Source organism: Ceratotherium simum, chromosome 17 (assembly GCF_057802395.1).
Source record: "Ceratotherium simum simum isolate JZ-2026a chromosome 17, ASM5780239v1, whole genome shotgun sequence".
In the NCBI taxonomy this organism is placed as follows: domain Eukaryota; kingdom Metazoa; phylum Chordata; class Mammalia; order Perissodactyla; family Rhinocerotidae; genus Ceratotherium; species Ceratotherium simum.
The window spans coordinates 41,401,797-41,427,628 of record NC_141916.1 but is presented as its reverse complement, the minus strand read 5'-3'; the positions used below and the strand labels follow the sequence as shown (position 1 = coordinate 41,427,628).

The 25,832-nt window shown below is 38.7% G+C and overlaps 1 long non-coding RNA gene across 2 annotated transcripts in view; it reads left to right on the top strand.

Annotated features, from left to right (window-relative positions):
• The window catches only part of LOC147914783 (uncharacterized), a 263,718-nt gene that overhangs the window by 71,980 nt on the left and 165,906 nt on the right, over positions 1-25,832 (top strand). The window contains exon 2 of one of the 2 annotated variants that reach the window (XR_015554984.1): positions 19,439-19,565. This is a non-coding gene — a long non-coding RNA (uncharacterized LOC147914783). Of the gene's footprint in view, positions 1-19,438; positions 19,566-21,436; positions 22,720-25,832 lie in introns of those variants that run through there. The other variant, XR_015554985.1, reaches the window with a different exon arrangement.

Below are 25,832 nucleotides of genomic sequence, written 5' to 3'. Positions count from 1 at the left end.
AAAAAACCACAACATTTTACAGCAGGATTTATCACAGGAACATAAAGATAGTTGACTATCAGGGAGTCTAAAATTATAGTACAGTATGTCAAAGGATGAAATCTATATTATCATCTCAATAAATCTTGAAGAGGTATTAATTATATTCAACACACATTTAGCAAACATGCTTAATAAACTGGGAATAGACAATATAATCAAGTATAATTATTTTTATTTTTTTTTGCGAGGAAGATCAGCCCTCAGCTAACATCCATGCTGATCCTCCTCTTTTTGCTGAGGAAGACTGGCCCTGAGCTAACATCCGTGCCGATCTTGCTCCGGTTTATATGGGATGCCGCCACAGCATGGCCTGACATGTGGTGCTTCGGTGGGCGCCTGGGATCCGAACCGGGGCCGCCAGCAGCGGAGCACGCGCACTTAACCGCTACGCCATGGGGCCGGCCCCAAGTATAATTATTTTTAAATCAATAATGAATATACTGTTTCATGATAAAAACTTGGATTTAGAGCCCAAGAGAAAGTGTCAAATTGGTGATTTCATTTTGAGAATCGTATTTTTTGTTGTTCAAGATGGGGAAAATTGGATCATTGAAATAGAGGAAGATTTGAGTTGGAAGAGAAAAGAATCAAGAACAGAACATTGGGAGTGCCTATAATAGGTGGGTAGAAACTGATAAAATGTGGGTGAAGAGTTTGATTGAGAACCTGGGAACTACAGCCTCTTGGAAAATGTAATTAGGAAAGAGTTTTAAGAATAAGACAAAGCCAAATGATGTAAATTACTGTAGAATGGTTGAGAAAGAAAAAGACTAAGGAAAAGTCATGGGATTTGACAATTAGGACATCACTGGTGACTTTTCAGAAAGGCATTTCAGTAGAGAGTTGTGGATAGAATAGAGATTATAGTTTATTGAAATATGGACTCAAAATGGAGTAGATGTGTGATTATACATTTCTCCACCTTGTTTGACGAGAAAGAATAGGAGAGAAACAAGATGACATGTTAAAGAAAATAATAGACCTAAAGGTTTTGTTTTTGTTTTTTAAATAAGCAGTGGTATTTATAGACTAAAAGGAAAGAAACTTTTGCATGGAGAGATTAAAGACTTTGATGGAATAATGTTTCGGATATTAATAAACTCAAAGGAAGGAAACTTTCAGATGGAGAGATTAAAGACTGTGATGAAATATTGTTTTGGAGAAGTCAGGAAACCATAGGGTAAAGAACTGAGTAGTAAGAATTAACCTTGGTATGGAAAGAGACACTTTATTATCTGAGATAGAAAGAAAAGAGAAAATTATGTGTGAGCACACAAAGAAATTTAGGAGTGGGAGGAAGCAGTTTAAGGGAAATAATGTTTAGCTTTGATTTCAGTGAAATAAGATCATTGAGACTAAATATAGTATGAATAGGCTTTTGGAGACTTGAAAAATGTAGGAAAAGTTCTCAAACTTGCTATGGGGATGTTTGATAAGTTAATCAGGAGTGATTAAAAGATAAGTTAGCAGAATTGAGATGTGAGCTGAACTAACGTTAATTCATAGATAAGAAGATTAAAATGCAGTGTTGTCTAAAATTTATTTCCATTATGGTATAATTATAAATGTCACAGGTCAGGTTGCCCAGAGAGTAAACTCTGAGACAGAAATTTGCAAACAGGATGTTTACTGGAGGAGTGCTCTCAGGATCAACACCTACTGGGAAAGAGAAGGAAGCAGGATTGGGCAAAAAGAGCTAGTAGGCTGTGATACAATATCAAGAAAGGCCACATCTAACCCCACAGGGTAGGTGCCCTGCAGGGCTGACCTGCATTGAGGTGAGGGGGCCAGGCTGCTCTAACCCCATGTTGATTTATCATGGATGCAGGACGTTAGCCGACAACACTTCCGTAGCAGAGGAAATAAATCTTCAGTCCTGAAGGGACTGGGCTCCACAACACAGCATTCACTTCAGTCTACCCCTTCTGCTACTCAAATCCACTTTTTCATATTACTTCTGAGAGTCAGTCCTCCAGATTCTGTTGGACCACTTTCTATGGGGAAAGCTTACAAGAGGATATTTAGTGGGATAGACCATGGTTTCTATTTCTGAGCTAGGCTTGAGTGGCAAGTGATAGTCATCAACCTCCTTCTCTTTATCCATTATATGTTCCCCTCATCCTCAGTTTGCATTTCTTCTGTTCTAGGTGGCTTATCTTTTGAGGTACCCAGACCCTCATCTCTGAGATATTTGAACCCCTGGTCACCATGCCCTTTTCAGGCTATGGCTGCTGTACTCATCAATTTATCTTCAAATTTGGGCAACCTGGAGATGCCCAAATGGATCACCTGGGTGCCAGATATATTCCTCCCTGCCCTAGTTCCTCCTCATGATCAAGGCCAATTATTCTTGACAGGATGATGATTGCTCTTTTTGTCTACTACTTCTTTGGCAAAAGGATTCCAAAGTGCTTAGGTATCAACCACAGATTAAAAATTTCTGAGTCTCCTTTGGGAGCCAGAACCTCTAAGTTGACAGTAACCAGAGTTGCAAGGATAGGACATGTAAATTCCACAAGTGGGTCACTGGAAGTAGGGGTAGATGGAGACACAGCACCATATAATGGTCATTGATTTGGAATGTATTTGTCTCATGGATGGCACCCCATCCTCACAGGGTATTGTTTCTGAAAGGGAAGCTCAGCTGTAACTTTAACAGCCTGTTTGGTTGCTTTATTAGGCTGGCAGCTTTTAGGTGGTATGGTATGTAGTAGTATGGTGCATCCCACTGCCACACCTTTTTTGCTATAAAATAGGTCTCTTGGTCTGCTGCAAGTTATGTAGGATTCTATGTTGAGGGGGTCAAATTCTCTGAAAATCTTTATATAGTAGTACTGGCTTTTGTCCCGTAGGCAGCGAAGTCAAACTCATATTACGTGTGTGTCCCAGTCAAATGAATCACTGCTCCTTCCAAAGTGGAAGGGGTTCAATGTAGTCAACTTGCTATCAAATGCCTGGTTGGTTTCTTTGAAGAATGGGGTTCAGTGTTGGTGGAAGGTTGCACATTCTGCAGTGCCAGTGGATAGGTAAGCCTTAATGAGTGGCAGGTATCCCATTGGGACCTTCATAATTTCCATCTTTGCCACCATGGCAACTTCATTCATAGTTCACTCAATGCACCCATAATTCAGCACTGGGCTAGCCAGTGACAGAGACTGACTAACATCAGCTGATTGACTAATTCTGCTTGGTTGTTGCATGATCTCTTCTATGCTGGATGCTCTCTGGAGGGCATTAGATAAAATGCAAATATATTCACATTTCATGCCCATTCCCATAGGTATATCCACATGCCTTTTCCCCTGACCTCCTGGTCCCCGATCCTTCAATTTTTCTGCTTTTAGCAGTTTTACCAACTGACCAAGCCATTTGCCACTGCTCACTTCTCTTTCCACCTGAAGTATAGGACCAGGCATGCCGCCTGCAGCTCTGCTCATTGGGAGGATTTCCCTTCGCTTTGGTCTTTTAAGATTACCCTGTTGTGCAGTGTAATCTATTTTTTTTTTTTTAATTTGCTCTCACGTAGTGAGCAGACCATCTGTGAACTAAGCTCAAGTTTTATTCCTCCATCAGTCATCAGAAAATACAACTATGCAGCCATAGGGTGAACTGAAGCTTCAGTAAATGGTGGTGGATGATAGGAGGATCTGGAGCACAAGTAATGTATCCACTGGCCCTGTTTGTGCCCAACCTGGATTCATCATTTCCATCTAGCTCTGGGACAAGCCAATCAAGGTATACTGTTTGTTCTGAGTGAAGGGGAACTTCTTTTGATTTTCCTTGCAGATGAGGATGAGGATGAAAAGAACACATTCACCACATCGATGGCTGCATACCGTGTACCTGAGGCATGTTAATCTGCTCTAGCAGATATCATATCTGGCATAACAGCTGCAATCAGGGCTACTATTTGTTTGAGTTTGTCAACCTGCAGGTTCTCTCTAGCATTTGCAGGAATGAGACTGGTGAATTCAGTGGAGATATGATGGGGACCATCACCCCTGCAAGTCTTTAAGAATACACTAATCTCTATTAATCTCCCAGGGATGTGATACCCACCAGCACATATTTTATTCCTTTGGTCAATGGAGTAACACTTGGGCCCTTCCATGGAGAATAGTTATCTGGTGGGTTTTCTAACTTGTAATTTATCTACTCTAGCATCCTTACCACTCTGAGCCATGTGATCCCTTCTTTCACTGTCTGCCCTGGAAATTCTGACAATTCTACTTCACTAAGTATGGGCCGTCACTTTCTATAAGCTTCTAAGAGCCATGCTAGCAGCATATTAACGTCATATCAAAGGGCACTGCCAGAATATTAACTCCTATGTCCTAAAAAAAAAATCAATATCGATAAATTCTCCCATAAGTTCTGGCCCCACCCTCTTAGATTCCCATATTTGTTCTCCTGGCTCCCATCAGTACATGCAGCCCAGGTCCTGCAGTTCCTTTGGGATATAGTCTCTTTCCTCCTTTAGTAGGCTTAGCTCTTCCCTGATGGATAATGTTCTGACTTAACCCTAGTTATCGACTTTATAGCCAGGGAAAGTGGAAGGAGTTCTTGGAGCAGGGCCACTTGTTTTCTTGCAGAAAGGAGGCCTCTACATTGTCTTTGAGTAAAGAGAAAGCATTTGTCCTTAACAGGGAGGAGTGGGCCACTTCTGCAGGCTTGGAGGACTCGGAGGAATCTGTGGCTTCTGGATTTATAATGCATCAAGCTGGATGATTCCCACCCCGTATCTTAGAGTCCCATTCTTTGCCAGTCATGGCCTTGGCATAGTCAATTTGCCTAGATTGAGAATTTAATTTTCTTTGGAACTCTGCTAAGTACTGGGCCTATTCCTCAGCTTTCTCTGACCTCCAGCTGCAAGAGACAAGATTATATTTATGTGCTGCCAAGGAGATTCTCTGGCTTTCACACTTAGCTGTTTATTTTTTTCCCCCAAACCTTAGATTTTAAAAAATTGAGATGTAATTCACATACCATAAAATTCACCCTTTTAAAGTTACAATTCTGTGGTTCTAGTATATTCACAAAGCTATACAACCATCACCACTATCTAATTCCAAAACATTTCCATCACCCCAGAAAGAAACCCTGAACCCGTTAACAGTCACTCCTCATTCCCTTCTCCTTCCAGCTTCTGGAAAGCACTAATCTACTTTGTGTCTCTATGGATTTGTCTATTCTGGACATTTCATATAAATGTTTTCATACAATACGTGGCCTTTTGTGTTTGGTTTCTTTCACTCAGGATAATACTTTCAAGGTTCATCCACGTTGTAGCATGTCTCATTACTTCATTCCTTTTTATGATTGAGTAATATTCCACCACATGGATATACCATATTTAGTTTTTCCATTCATCAGTTGATAGACATTTGGGTTGTTTCCACCTTTTGGCAGTTATATATAATGCTGTGGACATTCGTGTACAAGTTTTTTTGTGGATATGTTTTTTAATTCTCTTGGGTATATACATAGGAGTAGAATTGCTGGACCATATGGTAACTCTATGTTTAACTTGTTGAGGGACTATCAGACTGTTTTTCAAAGCAGCTGCATGCTTTTACATTCCCAGCAGCAATGTAGGAGCGTTCTAATTTTCCCACAGCATGGCCAACACTTGTCATTGTCTATCTTTCTGACTATAGTCATCCTCGTGGGTGTGAAGCGGTATCTCGTTGCGGTTTTGATTGCCACTTCCTGAATGACTCATGATGCTGAGCATGTGCTTATCATCCACTTGTATGTTTTCTTTGGTGAAAAGTCTGTTTAAGTCCTTTGCTTGTTTTTTATTTGGGTTGCCTTTTTGTTGTTGAGTTTTAGGTGTTCCTTGGGTATTGAACCCTTATCTGACATGTGATTTGTAAATACTTTCTTCCATTCCGTGGGTTGTCTTTTCACTCTTTTGATAGTGTACTTTGCACAAAAGTTTTTAGCTTTAATGAAGTTCAATTTATCTATTTTTCTTTTGTCGCTTGTGCTTTTGGTTTCATATTTAAGAAACCGTTGCCAAATCCAAGGTCATAAAGACTTGCTCCTATATTTTCTTCTAAGAGTTTTATAGTTTTAGCTCTTAAATTTAAGTATTTGATCCATTTTCTGTGAATTTTTGTATATGCTGTGAGTTAGAGGTTCAACTTTATTCTTTTTCTTGTGGATATCCAGTTGTCCCAACATCACTTGTTGAAGAGACTGTACTTTCCTTGTTGAGTGGACTTGGCCCCATTGTCAAAAACCAATTGGCTATAAATGTATGGGTTTATTTCTAGACTCCATTGACTTATATGTCTATTTTTATGCCAGTATTACCCTGTCTTGATTACTGTATCTTTGCAGTAACTTTGAATTTGGGAAATGTGAGCCCTCCAACTTTATCTCACATTTAGCTTTTAATTAATGATTTATATCAGCCTTTCATTATGTTTTTCTCCAGATCATAAATTGTCCCCAGAAACTGCTATCTAATTCTGTTTTTCTTATAATTTCTATTTCCTCAAGTTCTCCAAGTCCTGGTACATTGCTCCTGCTAGTCCATTTCTTTCCACTGGTATATCATCCCAGTTCGTCTGTGGTGAACTGGTAACAGTTGCACTGTCCACTTTGATCCAGCTTCCTTAGAATCCAGTTTCATACATCCTTTTCTGGCTCCTTCTGGTACATGTTGAGTAAGTGGGGAGTGGGTATGGAGGACCTGGAGTTGTCTGGGATCCACCACTAGTAATGGGGTTCTCATTGCCAGTCAGTAAGAGAATATTCAAACACCAAAATCTCATCTTAGTATCTGCTTTTTCAGAAGGCTACTGGTACCAAATGAAGCTGACTTGGAGACAGATACTAGCATACAGAAAGCTTATTAGGGAGTGTTTTGGGACCCCACATTTGTTGGGGCAGGAAAGGAAGAAGTATTGGGCAGGGGGAGAAGTTGGGCTGTGATGCAGTCTCCCATAGTCTCACCCAACTTCACAGGGAGCTCAGAAATGGGTGTGGCCCTTCAGAGTTGTCCTGAGTTGGGGTGAGAGGGCCATTAAACTTGTGCACTGACTAGTCATTTCATAAGGTTGTATTCATGGGCGATGCCGCTATCTTCAGCTGAAGTCAGTTCCTGGAGAGAGCTACAGGCTGAGGACTATCTGCCAGAGCACTTCCAGCTATGATTTCTCTTCTTCTGTTTATGCTTTGGGGTGGTTTTATTCTCATTTGCTCGATGTGTAGTTATTGGTCAGCTAGCCTTTAGGTTTTTTGCAGAGGAAATTGTTCCATATGTAGCTGTAGACCTGAAGTGTCCATGGGAGGAGGTGAGTTCAGGGTCTTCCTCCATCACCATCTTGAACCAGAGCCACTATATTTTATAATTATTATTATTATTATTTGTGTTTTTGTCCTTCAGGAGCTTAGCAGAGATCTTCTTTAATCCTGTAACGCTGGTGTGACTTTGCATGGTTTGTGAAGACTTCTTAACCTAAGTAAAGGAATATGATTTTCAGAAGATTTTTATTTGAGGTGTCATTTTGTAGGAGTTCACTAGTAGTGTCAATGACATTTGTTTATTGGTGTTGCATATTTGCTTCTCCAGGATGCACACTCTGAGACAGTGTTTCTTGTTAAGGATATGCATTAGAGAGTTCCCTTGGGGTCAAACCTGTGGACAAGAGGTGGAAGAAGCAGGGTGGGGCAGGGAAGGAGTCCAGCTGTGATGTAGGCCCAGCCTGGCAGTCTCTGCTGACCCTATGGGGAGCTCTGAAGCCAAAAAGTCCTCTCAGAGATGTCTCACACTGGGCCAGAATTTTCCCTCCCTTATACCTTGATCAGTCATTGTATGCAGGCTACCCCTGGAAGGGTGTGACTTTGGGTGAAGGAGTTCTGTGTGGCTGAGATGGAGGCAAATCTGTGAAGGGGCTGACAGTGAAGGCCACTAGGGGCCATAAGGGCTTCCTAGCAACTTTCTTAGCATCACATGGCTCATAAGTGGTAAGGAATCTAGGTTTTGTGACTCCTACTTAGATTTTTCCTCTTTCACATGCTGCCTCTCGCCTCCTGTGACTACGTAGTGGGACCAGCGCAAAGCTTGTCAGTGAGCTCTCTAGGCCTTCTTCTTGGCCGCAGTGGCTGAGATGTGTGGACTTCACGTGCAAGTAATATTTTTGAAAAACCTCAGGTGGCCTAGGTTTAGCAGAGTAAGCTCCAGGATTGGCTGAGGCAAAGCATTCCTGGCATGGAGTCACTGCTAATTCACCAAGTTCTTTCAGACAATTTATTATAAATCTGAAGGGACACTGAACCGGCTAGCTTGCTTCCCATTTTTGTTCATTTCCAGAGTGGATACTGAGTTTGGCGTCTCACTGGCTCTTTTTGCTGCCTGAGTATATCAGTCTTGATCTAAAAATAGCCTGCAGCCTACTGGGGTCAATGTGGGCTGACTAGGGCTCAACTTCTTTGCAACCCTGAGGAGGTTGGAGAGGAAGATGAAGGGAATCATTAAAGAAAAGAAGAGATTTTATTTATTGGTTAATATAGATGGCTTTGTCTGAGCTTCAGAAAATAAGAGTGATTGTTTTATGAAGTCTAGGTTAACATAAAAGAGGTTATTTATTAACTATAAGAGAGCAAGAAATTGTTATGCGGATGTGTAGGCGCAATAGGAGAGAGACAATGATTGATGGCTGAAGAGACAGCATGGAGGTAAAGCAAAGAACATGGTCCAGGAGTCAAGAGCTCTGGATTCTAGTTCTGACTCTACTATTTACTAGCACATGCCTTTGCGTCAAAGTCTTGCTTTCTCTTGGTGTTAGTTTCTTCATCTTTAAAATGGATCTAATTACATATGATTTGCCTTATTTTATGTCTTGTTACAGGGAGCAAATGAAATAATAGATGGAAATGTGTGAAGTTCAATATACAAAAGAATAAATTTCTGGGGCCCTCTCTCATCAATTTCAAGGCTTTGGGCAATTCTTGAGATGCTGGCGTACATACAAAGTGGATAGTAGCATTTGGAAGATCATAAATCCTGGAGGTCCTAATTATCTTGGGAAGGATGGTTTAGAGGAAGAAAACCAGTTTAGTCTAGTTCTTTTTTTCTAGCTTCCAGGAGTCTTGGCTCATCTATTCTTTTGAAAGGCCTCTGGAAATTGAGAATTCACTGGGCCTTTATAGGTGGTTTTAGTCTGTTTGGCTCTGTCTCAAATCTCTTGGACAAAATGTGGTTCTCTTGGAGCAACTGAAAGTTCAGGAAATGAGTCAGGATGACTGAGAGTAGCTAGTGGTGCAAAATGATGTGGATCCAAGAAAAATATATTCTTTGTGTAGAAATTTGTTAAGGTTTGAGAAGAAACTCACATCTTTTGTGAGAACTCAGTCAAGTAATAATGATATTTTGGAATGAATATTCTCTACAAATTCCTCGTGAAGATACATATGTAAGAAGATCATACTATTTCATGGAGGACATAGCAGAAGCAGGACTCATCTGGTCTACTGAAGTGGCCTGCTGACTCGTCTTACTACGTCTGGGTTCTTCTGTTCCAGTTCATTCTTCACACTGTCAAAAGAGTTACCTTTCTAAATCCGCTTGGCCTACTTGTCCTGCTTAACTCTGTTGTTTTTAAACTAAGGTCCAAATTCCTTAGCCTGGCATATACTAGAATCTAGGGCAGGGATCTTGTCTGCCATGTTCATGGCTGTGCTTGTGTTACTTAGGATAATTTCTAGCATGTAGTTAAGTGCCCAACAAATATTTGTTTATGAATTAATAAAGGACATTCATGATTTGACCTTAATCCACCTTTCCAGTTACCTCTTCTAACTGTGTCCCCCAGCCCTACCTTCTGGGGACAGATTGCTCACTATTCCCAAGATTAGTTTGCTTATCTCAATCCGTGTCTTTGAAATACTTTTCTTGCTGACTGGAATAACTTCCCTTGTCACCTGTGTGTCTGAAAAACATTCTGTTGATTCTTTGATATTCAGCTCAGTTGTTACTACTTCTGTGATGACTTTCCTGGCCCTCACAGTCTCTTTATGTTTCCATTCTACTTTGTTACACAATGGTCACACTTTGAATGCTGTAGAGCAATTGTTTCCATGTCTGTCTCCCTCAGGAGATCTTATCTTATTCATCTTTGTACTATTCTAGTTCCTGGACATAGTCAGTGCTTAATTAATGTGTAGTGAATGATCAAATGGATGTATTTTATGATGAGCCAGATAGCTTAATGATTTGTGTACCATGTTCTCTCCATGGGCTATAATTAAAGAACTGGAAGGAAGACTGAAAGGTCAAACAGTAGGTACTATGCTAAAAAATATTCCTTCTATTTTCAGTTTCCAAGAAGAGAACTAACAACATGTTTCATTGTCACAAATTTATGGGCTCAACCGCTAATCACAAGTTTAAACTCTGGTGCTAATGAGGTTTGTTCTTCCCATGAAATATCCTCTGTCATTTGGGAGAAAACTCTCTTCTGAGGGCACTGACTGCACCACCAAGCTTTGGCTCGATATTTCACACATTCCCAAAGCAGACCATTTAAAAGAAGGTAATAACTCAGTACAACTTTTTTTTTTTAACCCCTATTGGAGAAACAATTTAAAATATTTGTATATTGGATGGTAGGACTTTGTGTAAAGGACTAGATTATGTAAGACAGTGACTCAAACAAAATAAGAAGATTTAGCATCTGACACAGTACCAAATACAGTAATATATTCAATACTATTAAATTGCCTTGAAAAATAATTCCTACTTGTTTGGATCTTTGTTGGAGAGAGATATTTATGGCGTAGGGTAGAAATGGAGACATATTTCAAAATTAGGCAAAGCCCTGGAGAAAATTTTTCATTTCGTTTCTATTTTCCATGTTTCATATTTACTAGTCTTAACTCTTTAGTTGGTTAGACCCTCTTTAATGATAACCAGGACACAGAATTGGTTAGCGACTTGTTAGCATTGTGAGAGCTGGGGACAAAACAGAATGTTCTAGATCCTCAGCAATAGTGTATTGTCATGCCCATTTTAAGGATCAAATACCACGTGATGCCAAATCACCATATTGTGATTATTGTGGGATGTCTGGAGTTAACTAAGTTCTTCGCTTTCTTACCACCTTCCTTGTTAGCTATATAGTGAGAGTATAGTAATTCCTAGTTCTCTCAAAGTAGATTGTTCCAAGTCTGCTGTTCCACTCTCAGTTTTCCTATCCTAGTCTATGTACTTGTATATAGGGTCTGCGTTATCTGTGTGTTGCAAGCTTTCTGTGCCAAGGGAACCCGTCTGTGTTATGAATGCTTGAAGGTTGACTATGTTCTCCCTCTGTTAACATCTTTTTGTTCCTGTTGTCACAATTAGCACAGTCTACCTAATCAAAAAAAGAGGCACTTACTATTTCCTAAAGACTTGTTAGGAGCTTTTGCATGTGTCATCTAACTTAATCTACATAAAAGTCTTATGAAGTGAATATGGTCATTCCCATTATGTAGAAGGAAAAATAGGCTAGGAAAGATTTTGTGGTTTGCAAAACCATGTTACTAGTATTCATTCATTCACCAAATATTTACTGAGCTCGGTGCAAGACATTGAGTTTATAGTTGCCAAAAAAGAGGTCCTTATCCTTGTGGAACTTATATTCTAGTGGATGTAAGTTATAGAATCTTTGACCTCAAGACTAACATGTAGATGAGCACCCCAGACTGTAAGATTCTTGAAAGTAGGGACCATATCCACGGACTATATCAATTTAGTTACTGAATTGGTTGGAAATTTGGCAACTAGGATTTATTCTTATCTGCTATCCCTTTTTTTTTCTTTAGTGGATGTTTGAAAAGGTGAATACATATGCGTGGGTAGAATAAATGGATAGCCAACTCCTAAGCTGATTTCCTTCAGTGACTTTTCTCCCCACCCAATTCCCATCAGTGGTCACTTAGCTGAAAGCACTGGAATTTCTGGGTCCCCCTAATGAGCTTCAAATGTATATAGTATGGGAAATGTATAATCTAGTAACTTGTCATTAATATCTCACTACACATTAGTTTACCAGGTCAACAGTCCTGGCTGTTTTGGTTAGAGGGACCCAGATCTGAAGCATATGCCAAGAAAGTAGAAGTCCAGGTAGGATGTTCTGACTGAGGCTATTTCTTTTTCCTGCAAGGGAAGCTGGGTATAGTCTCAGTAACTAGGACGAATCACAAGGCCTGGGGCAGTGGGAGTGAAGATGTATTTGAAGGCAGACACAATGTGCTAAGGAGCTTTGGGTGATATATGGGAAGTGTATGTGTGTGTGGCACAGCTTTGCCTAAAGCGCAATTCATATCCAAGAGTTTTTGTAACTATTGAAAAAATAGCACCCAAGTGAAACTTGTGTTTCTCTTTGGATTTGGCTGCTAAAAAACTTTACAATTTCTGTAGTGCTTTCCTTTCATGGGACACCGTTGTAGTTCTTGTGTCAGGCTGGGTCAGCTAAGCATTAGAAAGCTAGTACTGTATATTAATTATCTAAAAGGATGCTCCCAATCATGTATTACCGTGAAAGTACCTCCTTCTCCACACTGCACAGCTTTCACTTAAAGAGGAATTAAGGGAAGAAATGGAGCCAATAGTGTTTTATGGATGTTGTTGCTTCATCTAACCTGCCGCAGTAGCTTTGTGGTCTTAATTTAAAACCATTATAGAGAAGGGATACTTTGATGTGGGAAACAAGAGGTGTTCCACACAGCTAACTAAACTAAATGCGAATGTGATTCTTAATGACTCTTGAGACAATGCTGAGGACACTAAGGTTGTAATATTTTTGAAAAGCAGCCAGCGAATCCAATAAAAGAGACGAAAAGATTTCTCATTTTCTTATTTTTGGAACCAGCAGGATTTCCAGCTGCATGTAATTACAGGAAGTGATGTGACTATTTATTGAAGAATACTTTGCAAGTTTCCTGGGAAATGATGGAATAATTCTGATGAAATTAAAATGGCTATTGAAATACGTGTCCTGCTATTTGCCAAGTGTTATTTCTTGTTTGTTTAACTGTATTAATTCATTTTAAAATGAAAGTAAACTCTTAGTAAATACTTTATATAGGCTTATTTTCCAAGAGTGAGAATATATTGTCAAGATTCAGATCACCAAAGCCAACCAAATTAAATAAATATTGAGTGCCTACTATGCGCCAGACATGATGCTAGGTATTGGGAAAACAAAAAGAAACTTTTTTTTTCCTGAGCTCGTGGAGCTTAATGTTTGGCAAAGACAGGTGTTGAAACAACACGGCACACGGACACGTGAAATTACATCAGTAACTTCTATGCAGGAAAGGCACATGCTGTTCTGATGACATCTGGGCATTCTGGAAGTCTTCCTATGGAAGTGGCATTAAAGCTGGGACCTAAAGGATGAATAGGAGTTAGCTAGGTAAAGACTCATGGCAAGAGTCCTTGAGGATGGCAGACAGCATCTTCAGAAGCCTGTGGTGGAGGGGAGCAGTACAGAATATGCTGTGGGGATCGGTGAGAGGGGCACATGGTACAAAATAGGCTGAAGAGTCAGAGGTTAAACCCTATGAGGTTTGTAGACCTTATGAAAAATCTTTGTCTCTATTTTAAGAGCAATGAGATGCTATAAAGGGGTTTTAATAGTAGGGTTGAGGGTGGGGGGTGATACAATCATGTCTCTGCTTTGGAACTATTAATCTGGCTGCAATGTGGAGGCTGGATTATGGAGGGACAAGAATTCAGGTGACAAAGCACTGGTGAGGCTCCTGTAGAAGTCCAGATGAGGAAGAAGGTTAGCTAAGGCTATGGATGTGGACATGCTTTATGGTTTGGTTTCAAATGAATTCACAATACTCTCACTCCAGATTCTCATCTATATGCATACCAGCACACACACGTGAAGCTGATGGTTTGTAAGACGTTTGAGAACCTGTTCCTCAGGGTCCAGTCCTTGCTGTCTTCTTTTGCTCCACATCAGGGAAGACAAATGGGTTTTTAATTCAGGTGCCAACTCTGGTTGATTGGTAGTTGATGCTGGGAGACCAATACTAAGAAAATGTGTGAAGTCACATTTGGGCTTGGCAAGAAAGAGTGCTCCAGTAGCTTTGGGTTTCCTTTCCTGGGCACAGAGCTGGGAGTAGTGGTACATGTTTGCCTCCTCTACATGCTCTCGTTTCCTACCCTGGCTTCATTATCTATGCGGTGCTGATTCTCAAGTATACCTCCAGATGACTTCTCCTTCTTGAATTGAAGATAATTTTTCCAGCTTTCTAGGGAGAGATGTCCTATAGTAACTCAAACTTGTGTCTCAAAATTGACTGTATTGTTTTCCTTTGTCAAAGTGATTATTTCTGTAATGTTCCCTATTTTAGCTAATAGTGTCACCATCATTCCCAGTTCCTAAACTAGAAACAGAAGATTTCTCCTTGCCTCTTTACCTTACCTTACCTTTCCCCCTTACATGCAGTTGATAAAAATATTCCATCAATCCTGCCTTATAAATGTCTCTGGTATCCTGACTCTCCTCTCTATCCCATTACTGTTGCCTTAGTTCAGTCTCTGGTTTTTCTCTTAGAGATAAGCAAGTCAGTCTCCTAGCTGGTTTCTCATTATATCATTCTACCTCAATCCTGGTTGTCTTTTATGCTACAACCAGAATTGTCTTTTTCAATCTGATCATGTCATTTTCTTGTGGAAACTCCCTTCTTGTGTATAACATGAAATACAATCTCTTTAGCATATAAGGCCTTTAACGAGTGGACCTTGAAATTCTCCATGTCATATCTCACCCTTCTCCAACCCACACATTCCATTTGTCAAGCATGCTGAAGCTCTTGCCACTCCTCAGACTTGCCATACTCCTTCATGACTTGTATCTGCACAAGCTATACCTTCTGCCTGGGATGTTCTGTTCATGCTACTCAAAGTTGTACCAATCTTTTAAGAATCAGTTTAAAAATCAGATCCTTCTTCTAAATCCAGTTAATTTCTCCAGACATGAGTCTTTCATCACTTGTTTGGGGGTATAGGTCTGGCTGCCAGCATTCTGGAAACCTAGGGCTATCACCATTCACTATGTAGACTTTCATGTCATCTGTTTGTTTGATGATGCTTCCTGTCCTCCCTCTTTTATGCCTTTTCAGTGCCTTTTGGTTCACATTCCCCATAGTAGACTTCCTGTCTTTTTCCAAGCTGCAGGAGTGGTACTTGCCCCAGCCTTCAGACCCACTTTCATAAATACTCTTTGCCTCTAATTCCTTTGCTTTTCTGGGATTCTGCAGTGCAACTGATTATAGGTCTTATTAGTTCTTCTTCTGAATGCACTCAGCTTTCTGAGATCTATTAAAGTGGTTACCATCCATCCATTTGCTTTCCATCTTCTAAAATTTAAACGTCTCATTTGCTATTGTATCCGTTCTATTCTTGTTGTCCTTTAGATCACTGTTTTTATCTATTAACTATTCCCTTTTAGTCCATTTATATTAGTGGGGTTTCACTTATTCAATCTTTGGTTTGTTCAGTCTACCATGTTTAATCAGAATCTGTGCAGTGGTTTTCTAATTATGTTCTTTGGTATATGCTTATGTGTCTTTAACAGAGGGGACATGAGAACATCAAAGAATATCAGTGAATAATTCACAGCATGAATTTCTTAAGGAAAGTGGCTTTTGAAATCCAGGATCTGGCAGATCTTTCTAGCTCCATCACTCACCACACCTCCCCATGCACACTGTCGTTCAATCACACCAACCTACCTCTAATTTGCTGTTTTGATGCGATTTTCTAAGGGTGATTGTTGATTATGTTCTCTGGGCTTGGAATCCCTTCACCCTAGCTAAAATTTCTCACTCTTTAAAATTTGGTTCAAGTGCCTTTTATTCTGGAAGCACTTCCCTATCCAACCCCAGGGTGTGATTGATACACTCTCTCTTTATTCTCCATCTAACTGCCTCTGCTGGGCTCTCAAAATAACTTTTACCTAAGACTTATCACTGTATCATATTTGATTTTCTTGTCTGTGAACTAGACTGAACTCTTTGAGGACAGGGTCGGTGTTTATTCATACTGTATCTCCGTTCTCTGACTACAAATGGGCGTTCAATACACATTTGTTGAATTAATAATAACATGGAACCCCACCCCAAAAGTGATCTGTTTTCTTTACTTTAGGAAGCCTGTCTTACCAGGGTGCTTTCTTTGCAGTTACAGCCACTCTGTGGACTCTAGTGACCAGGAAATAATCTGCAGAGAATACATGTATATGTAGAACACGTGATTACTGAAGGTCAAGTACATGTGTGTGTTATTGTGGCACAGGGCAGCTTGATGAGCCTTGCAAGCACAATTTAGAAATTCTTATTTCTATAACTGCAGGTGAAATACGTTTATGTTGAAGCAAGTGGCTAATTATTGAGACTTGATTGATTATTAAGGCAATGGCCTCTTGTTCAGTCCCTGTTGATGATGCAAATGGAAAACATAGCTAAAAATATCAAGCTCTGAAAAAGCTAGTCTGAAAAAAGCAATTAGCTTGAACAGCTGGAAGCATATTTTGCTAGGATAGGTATTTACCAATCTTTGAATAATATTGGTTCACAACTTTTACTTAGGATAATAACATCACTCAAATCCCAAAGGAGGAAAGTTTCTTTATGCTAGATATTTTTCTAAGCATTCCCTTTTTTTTTTTTTTTTTATGAAGAAGATCAGCCCTGAGCTAACATCCATGCCAATCCTCCTCTCTTTGCTGAGGAAGACTGGCCCTGGGCCAACATTTGTGCCCATCTTCCTCCACTTTACATGGGACGCCGCCACAGCATGGCCTGACAAGTGGTGCATTGGTGCACGCCCTGGATCCAAACCCTGGGCCGCCAGCACTGGAGCGCGTGCACTTAACTGCTACACCAAGGGGCCGGCCCCTAAGCGTTCCCTTTCTTTCTTCTTCTTCCTCCCTACACCTTTAATCACACACTTAGAAATCTAGAATATAGAATGTCAAAGAATTTCAAGGACTTAGGAGGGAAAATAGGGAGACAATATAGTAATTATAGGGAGCATAGGCTCTGGGCTTAGGTTACCTAAGTTTGAGTCCCAACTTCAATGGTACTAACTGTGTGACCTTGGGGAAGTTACTTAACCTCTATGTACCTCATTTGTAAAATGGGGTTATAAAGATATATCTTAATGTTGTTTTAGAATTAAATGAGATAATACATGTAAATTTCTTAGAGAAAAGCTTAGCATGTCGTAAGCAGTCAATTATTGCTATTCTTCTCTTATAGTCTTGAAGTCAAATATCAGTATTGATCCTTTTTCCAGGTATGATGCTAAATCTTTTTTTCCCCCTTGTACAGCAGAAATCATATTGACCTATAATCACATCAATAACATAAAGAACTAGTGCCAAGATGCCCCTTGTGTGCTTTGATTAATGGTTCACGGTATTTGTAATCTCTACCTCCATTCTAGGATCCAATTTTTAGCTCTCATTGAAGAAAGAGAGTGTCTATGGTCAATGAAGGAGTGTGTCCTTTCGTCATTATCCTGCTTAATTCTTACATCACATCAAGTTTTTTCTAGGTTGCACTCTTTAAATTTGAACTTATAGCAACCTCAAACAGGAAAGCAGAAGTCATTAGGTTTGTCAAACTACAAGAGTTTTTGACCAAATACCTGTGAAGTAATGGCTGTATTATAAAAGCTAATACAAAACATCAGAATGGATTTCTACCATCCCGACATACTCCTGATGTGGTATGAGATGTCGTGGACTTGAACTGATAGAGTATTTTGTACATGAAAAGCAGCTGTTCAAGGGCTTGAGAATAATTTGCTTTCTTAAATCCTATGACCCCTTCCTCCATTTTATTTATACTACACTTTGCTCAGTAAAACTACCTTTCAAATATTGTATGAAAGCAAATTTCAGCCCTGCCTTAATGAATTATGATAAATTCCAAGAGTTCAGAGTACAAATTAGTGTATACGTATGCTTCTGCACATGCACACCCTTACTGGTTAAAAAATGACAAGATTTCTGTTTGTAGATGAAAACAGTAAATTATTAAGTTTTTTAATATCCTGTACAAAAATAAGCCACTAAAGCTAGTATTCCAGAAGGAACCAACTGAATCCATAATAATGGATAGACTTACTGATCAAACCCTTTAATAGGGTAAGTCTATTAGGGAAATGTAATACGATTTCTCTATGAGAATTTTTTTCTGGATGAAATCACCAGGTCCATTAAGAGGTAGATAGGAAAGTTTAAATACCTTACTAAGACTTTCAAAAATTCTTTGAAAATATTTTTAGAACATAGCTATCAAAATAGTCATTTTAGAACTGGAAAAATGTTTTATAATGTAGAGAGAACTGGCTTAGAGGTAGAAGATAAATAGTAAGGAGAAACAGACATTTCTTTAGGTGAAGAAAATTAATAGTGTTGTGTGCTAAGATTTGGAGGAAGGGAGTGAAACGGTGTACATATCCAGCAGCAAAGAAATGTAGTCTGCTTCCACAAGCTGACTCAGTGGTCGTTGAGTGAAGTGTTTCACTGTTGGAGAAGTAGGACAGCAAGTTTCAGAGAGAGAGAGCAAGTGCTCGTGCATTGTCCATGTTTCTGAGGGGTAGGAAGTGGAGTGCTCCAAGGGTGTTTATTTGTAATCATCAGGGTGGCTTAGAATCAGATATCCTTAATGGAAAGGCTCCCTCCCTAATCAGCAGCCATTGGAAATGTGTCAGTGTTCCAAACAATAAAATCCACCCTAGCTTGACTATGCAATAAAGAAACTTAGTAAACTATAATTGATCCATCAAAGAATCTCCAGTAGCCTTAGGGTATCTGGCTCAGCCACTACACAACCAGAAACAATGCCCAAACCAGACGTTGGTGGCTACTCTAGCAAAGACACCAATGCTGCCACCACTTAGTGTAGACATTGCTTTTTGTCCTGGACATGCTAACTTCGCTGATGATACCGGACTGGACTCCAGAAGTCCTGGGATTTCTGACCCTGAACAGCCAGATATCTCTGCTGCCATGCTCACTGAGAGATGGATTACATCTGCATCTGCTTTCTTATGTCACCAATTTCCCAGACTGCAATCCTGTGTGAGTGCATCATGTGCTTTTACCCAGCTGTGAGCAAGATTGGAGTTCTGGCTTCTGTGTTAAAGAGATGGGGCTCAGAATCTGTGAAAATGTTCAGACAAAAGAAAAGTGTTCAAAACATGCTGGATTGCTACAAATATGCCAAATATTCACCATACCCCCAAAAGTGGTAATTAGACGTCATGGGGGGGGTGTTACCAGCTTTGTATACCAATCATTTAATTAATGCTGTTTCATATTAGTTAAATATGTTAATAAAATACTGTAATATAAATATATGCTCTGTGTTTTAGGTTATATAAAGAGTGCTGAGAGAGGAAAGAGAATATGATCAACCATAGAAAAATGGTTGGACTATTCACTTGATCCTTAAATCCCAAATATATTAGAATGAAAGAACACTTTGGAGATCATTAAAAGGTGAGCATGAACACACTTTACAGTAGTAAACTTGCAACCCTTATTTAGATACACTTGACAGTTTTCTCCTTTGCTCTTCATTGAAACATGTACATATATAATTGCTACTATAGCAATTATAACGCTTTATTCCATATGTTTCCTCACATATCTCTCTCTAGTCTAGGGTCTGGTACCAGCACATGGTAAGAATTTAAAATGTTTGCTGAATAAAATAATGGTATCAAAGTGCAAAACGGGATGCTCATAACTTTTTTGAGACAGATATCATAATTATGAGCAATGTACTTCCCTAACATATTTTTGCTGTTATAGTCAGTGAGAGAATGTAGATGGGACAGTGAATTGGTCATGGGTAGGAGCCACGCAAAGTGACGGCAAATACACTGTATAATAGGATTTAGGCAAAGGAGAGCTTGGCATATCTTGACTGGCCAAGAGAAAGACTCATTCCTTGGTTTTGTTTTGCTTTTGATTGGATGATTGGTGAAACGATTATTTATGTAAAGCTAGGGTAAAGATGACATGATCACCTCGATTAATCTTCTTCTAGACAATTTTATTTATGCCATTTCTAAGAATGTAGATGAACACTTTATACAGGACATTTTCAAATTTAAAGTAAAAGAGTTTTGATGTGATTTAGAGCATGTTACATGTTCCAATGTGTAGCACACAAACACACATGAACTACCTGTTATAATCCCTTTGGGAAATGATTGAAGTGTTTATTTTAGCTTAATATATTGGGTTATTAAAGATATTCTTTTTGAATAAAAGGAGGCGTTCTGCTTCTAACTAAGCCTTTGTTATAACCAATGAAATAGTTGCTCTTGAATAGAGCATTATAGGATAGATTATTATGGTTTTGTTAAAAACACTTGTTGCCTAAATGCATGTTACAAAGACCCATCTCTTGTCAGAGATTAATTACTCAGATCTCAAACAGAATTGTATTTAACTTAATGTAGTGGAATATGATTTATCACAGGATCAATGCCTAAAAGATCCCCAAAGAAAGCTACTGATTTTTAAGACCACAGTTGAAGTTACTGCTCAATATGTTTCTTGAAGTCTTTTATGTAAGGATTCAAATGATACTAAATTCCTGTTTGACTATAGTTCTGGAGGAAAAAATATTGTAAATAATTTAATGTGTTTTCTGTTGCTAGAAAATGGAAACTTGCTACTCGATTTTTACCTTAATTTCCAGAAAATTAAGAGCCAGATAAATTGTCCAAGTGCTAATCCCTGGTCAACTCAGGAGCCTGCAACCACTGTAGCCACCGATCCTCCCAAAGCATGAATCTCGTTTATTCCCAGGTGTCTCAACTCACTTTGTGTTTGGTTTAAATAACATCATTTTTTCTGGCATGAAACCAAATGTGTATCCACTGTAGAAAATTTGGAAAGTATAAAGTATAAGATGAAAAAAAAAATTTCTAATCCAATTCTTTTTATATGTGTGTTAGTGGCTATATATTTGCTAAATATGCTTATTTACAAATATTGCCTTAATTAGGATCATACCTATCATATTGTTTGTAAACCTTTTATATATCAAAATATACCAAAAACATATATCAATACATCAAAATATAACTAAAGCATTTTTCCAACTCACAAACTATTCTTCTAAAACATGATTTTTTGGAGCCACATAGTATTTCATTGTAATGAAAGACAAAAATTAATTTTAATTTTATCAATTTAGTATAGGTATACATTTGTTTCCATTATTTGTTGCAATTAACTTTGAGATAAATGACCTTATAAATAATTTGTGTTTATCCTAGAAATGGGATTATTGGGTGAATGGGTATTGATATTTGTGTATTTTAAAAAGTATATCAGTATCTATATCTTATCTATATCTATCTAAATGTTGAATCACTTTGCTTTCCCACCAGCTGCTTATATGAGTAGTCTGTTTTCTCACCCTCGCAATAATTAAATTCTCAACATCACTAGCCTGGTGAATTACAGTATCTTGCTTAAATTTAAGATTCTTTGGCTACTGATTTATTGGCCATATATATTTTTATTTTTACCATTTTGATGAATTATCCTGTATCCTTTCACATTGTTTCAATCTGCAATCCTGACTTCTGGACTCAAGATTAGAATTGAGTTTCAATCTTGACTCTGCTACTAAACTTGATAAAACGTGGCCTTTTGACGCCTCTGTTTTTTCATCTAGATAATCTCAAATATATTTTGGTGTTGATATCAGTTTGATATATTCAAAAAGCAAATTTATGTTACTCCATTGTTTTCACTCCATACTGTCATCCCTTGGTCTAGAGGGAAATGTGTATTTTGGGCGCCTGTTCACTGTCATCTCTTGCTATGTGTGGCAGTGCCAGCTATTCGGCTGAGAGATGAATTCCGTCAACAGAGTATGTGGTAGTTCTAGCAGACACCAATATTGTGCTTCATTGGATTATGTCAACCAAGTGTATGGTTTAGTGTTTGCTAGCATATTACTGACAAGCTCTACTGTGTTTTTGGTCTTACAGTAAACGTTACTCAAGTGGAGAAACCCAGTAGCTATTTTCCAACTATGGAAAATTGAGTGAATGATCTTAAGTGATTTGTAAAATGGTCTGCTTATCTCAGAGGATGTCTTGAAGAACAAATGGGAAAATATTTTATTATGGAGTGTAATAACAAATATAAATTGTGCCTGGTCTGAATTTTGTCACTGTAGTTGATCTGTGATGGTTTTCAATGTTGAGTGAGTATGAAGAGTGGCATGTTTTACATGAACTAATTTCCTCCAAGTTGTCTATTGTCATTAACTTGGTGTAAACTCACCATTGGTTTCCTGCATTCTTGTGGATGTGGTTTTAGAGCTCTGTCATTAGTATGTTGGCAAGGTTGGTGGAGGCATGCAAACTGACCTGAAGACATTTTCAGAGAACCAGGAGTAGGATCTGAGCTTCAGGCAACTGCATTCTTACATCCTAGTACCAGTGATGAAAAAGGTGTGAAGATATGTCACCGATACGAACCGAAACCACACTTTGATCATGAAATAGCTTTAATTCAAAATACAGACTGTGAGTAATCTGTAGTGTGGCTTATTCACACTCACTCACATTCATACACAGAGGAAACAGCATAATTGATATCATCTTTCAACAAAAGAACAGTAAGTATATTATTTTTTTCATACAGATTTTGTTTATGTCTATGCCTAAATTCATTGAAAGTATACTAGTGATATATATATCTATGCTTTCTATACCAGTGATAGAAAGTATACTATACTAGTGAAAGTATCTAGTGATTTAATATTTTAACGATTGGCTTTTCCAAACAACTTTGTAGCATGGCATCCTGAGAACATAAAAGACCCTTAATGCCAAGAATCAGTGAATTGTTATGAAATCTTTACAATATAATTATCATGTTATCTTTACAATATAGGTAAGGCAGAAAATTAACAGGAATGCCAACGACCCTTAAGAACTGTGCTAGTTCGTCTCTTAGCTTCTTGGTAATATTGAATCTCATCTATTTAGAATGATTGTTTTCTTCCAGTTAAATGCTTTTGGCATAGGAAGTTTCATGTACATTTTTGAATAAAAAGTATTCTAGTCGCCTCATACATCTCCTTGGATGATTTCAGGATTGTACTAAACAGATATTCAACATTTCAGGCAATGGAATAAATTTTCCTGGGATCCTCTCAGGCTTACTGGACTAAGAAATTGATTGGAATTTTTTGTTTTTATGTGAAACATTCTCTGAGCAGCTCCATTGCTGTAGGGGGTTCCCTTAAAAGAGAATCTTTTCTGAAGGAGATTTTGGGGGAGGATTGAGAAGAATAAGAGTACATTTCATGGCCCAGATATTAACATCACAACACCTCATAAAGGAGAGCCAGTAAGTGCTGCAGTCTGACCTTCATCTGCCTGCTGACGTCAATGTGGAGGCGTGAAGTGATGGTTGTATCTGATATATGACTTTTCTACTTAACTGTGTTTTCTTTCTTCCTTAATTGAACTCTGTTAACAGAGGTACCCCTTGGTTTCCTGCTGTGAAGCTAAGGAGACTTTTGACAATTGACACTATTGCCTACGTGTAAACACTCCAAATATTCTAGCTTTCTTAGAAGCTTTTAAAGAAAGACATTATCTACTTACTCTTGGACCTGATAGGTTTATAGTTTTTTGACATGGTAAATATTGTAGGATATAATTAAAAGAAGTACTTATTTAATTCAGAGTATATTCATATATTCAGAGTATATTAATATATTTTGTGTATTTTGGACATTAGGACAAATGATTTTTCTATTTAGGCTCTGTACATCAAGTTATTAAAGAGCTCAGAGTTTTCATGAAGCAGGGTGTAGACTCAAGTTTTAGAAGTTATTTGTGGAGTAACAATTTTATTGTACATATCAAGTTAGAAAGACACTATTAGACAATTTAAGCCAGCAGATGGCACTCTTACCTTTGTGCTTATTTAAAGAGACGTGGCGACTTTTCTCATAGCTAGATCTCAGAAACTGTTGAGGATTGCATTTCCCTATTTTTATTTGAACACAGTTTTATAACAAAGCAATAGTTATTTTTACCGTTATAGAGAAAAGTGGATGAATGGACAAAACCATTTCTATAGATAGTCTGTTCAATTATTTTTTAGCACGTGAAATAGTTAAGATCCATATGGAGGAAAAATGCACTTCCTGCAAATGCAAGATCTATATTGTATCAGTGTCTTTTCTTCCTTTATTTATGACTCAGAATCTTAATCTGATAAAATCAGCTGGGTGGACAATAGAATGAGAACAATGTCCCTCTTTTCCTTTTGGGATTTCATAATATCTTGGAATCAAAGAATTTTAGTGCTGCAAGGAATCTTAGAGATCATGCAGCTAAATACACCAACTTTTAGGTGAGGAAACCATGGCCCACAGAGGTTAAGCAGTTCATCCAATCTGAAGGTAGAAATGTCTACTTTCAAGTAAAAGCAGAAAATGGGCCTCCTTCTCTTCCAAGCAGAGCTGGCACAATAACCTAACGCTCTATCATTGCCTGTTCCTCTGCTATTCTCTGATGGTGTGGAAGGCATGGGAGCTTTGGCCACTCAACTTATTGATGGAGATTGATATGTTTGCCAAGCTTTGTCTGCTTTTGCTTTGCTTCATAAAATTTCTGCACAAAGCAGCTAAGATTCTAAAAATGCACCTCAGATATATCTAATTGTCCAAATCAGGCAAAAAAAGTATGATAGGAACAACCTTTTCTCATGGTAATTATTAATCTAAAGAGGGCTGCACACATCTTTAATCAAATTTAATTTAACCGAAGAGGAGCATCCCAAGACCTAGGGTAACCTGTGTGTTGCAGGTATAAAATATCAAAGCCCTGAGCCAGCTAGCTCAGCTTAACTTCATGTTAGTCCGTTTGCAGTGGAGATATTTGTGGAGCCAGGGAACGTTCATAGAAGGAATATGGATTAACAGGATAGGATTTCCAGTTAGCCTAAGGCAAGGGAGGATTGTAAAAAGCCCTTCCTGCCACAGTAAAGGAGCTCCAAGATTTTCAGTATGACACTGAGATGCAAAAAGCATCTCACTTTTTGTTGTTCTGAATCCAATTAAATATAGATGGCTCCATGCGCCGGGCTAGCAGGATAGTCAAACTCAAGTTGTTTTTTCAGGAGACCCTCCCCCTGTCCCCACCTTACTCAGAACAGCAAAAGACCCAAGGGGGCTAAAATGAACTAGAAAAATTAGACAAGAGGGCCTCTGTTCTCTGTCCTGGTTGATAGTTGTTTAAGATGGTGTTTAAGCTTGTGTAGCCCCTTTGAAGGTGGTCCTGCATTGCTCTTCACTTCCTCCATGGGACGTGGGCCCGGGCCTCTGAGTTGTGTAGTGTTCAGCATCCTGACAGTCACCCAGAAGCCCTGCTGCTGCTTAGATGCTGTGAGGGACCAGTGTGCAGGTCTCGTCTATTCCCAGCCTCCCACCTCCACTTGGGGCCATCATCTGCAGCTTCTAGTCCCTGGAAATCCAGCTCTCTTCAGGGTCTTTTGGGGCAAAACCCTCCAAGCCTTCTACTTCTGAGCCCATATAGCTCAATCTGCCTTAAAGAGTGTGAAACCAAAACTGGCTTCTTTTCTCCCAGGGAATTGAGGATTACTAAGGCATGTCTGGGAGAGGAGAAAAAAGTTTTTAATTCTTCTAGCCAATGAATTTTCAGCAAGAAGGATAAGACAAATTATAATTTCTCAATAATATGGCCTATTTCA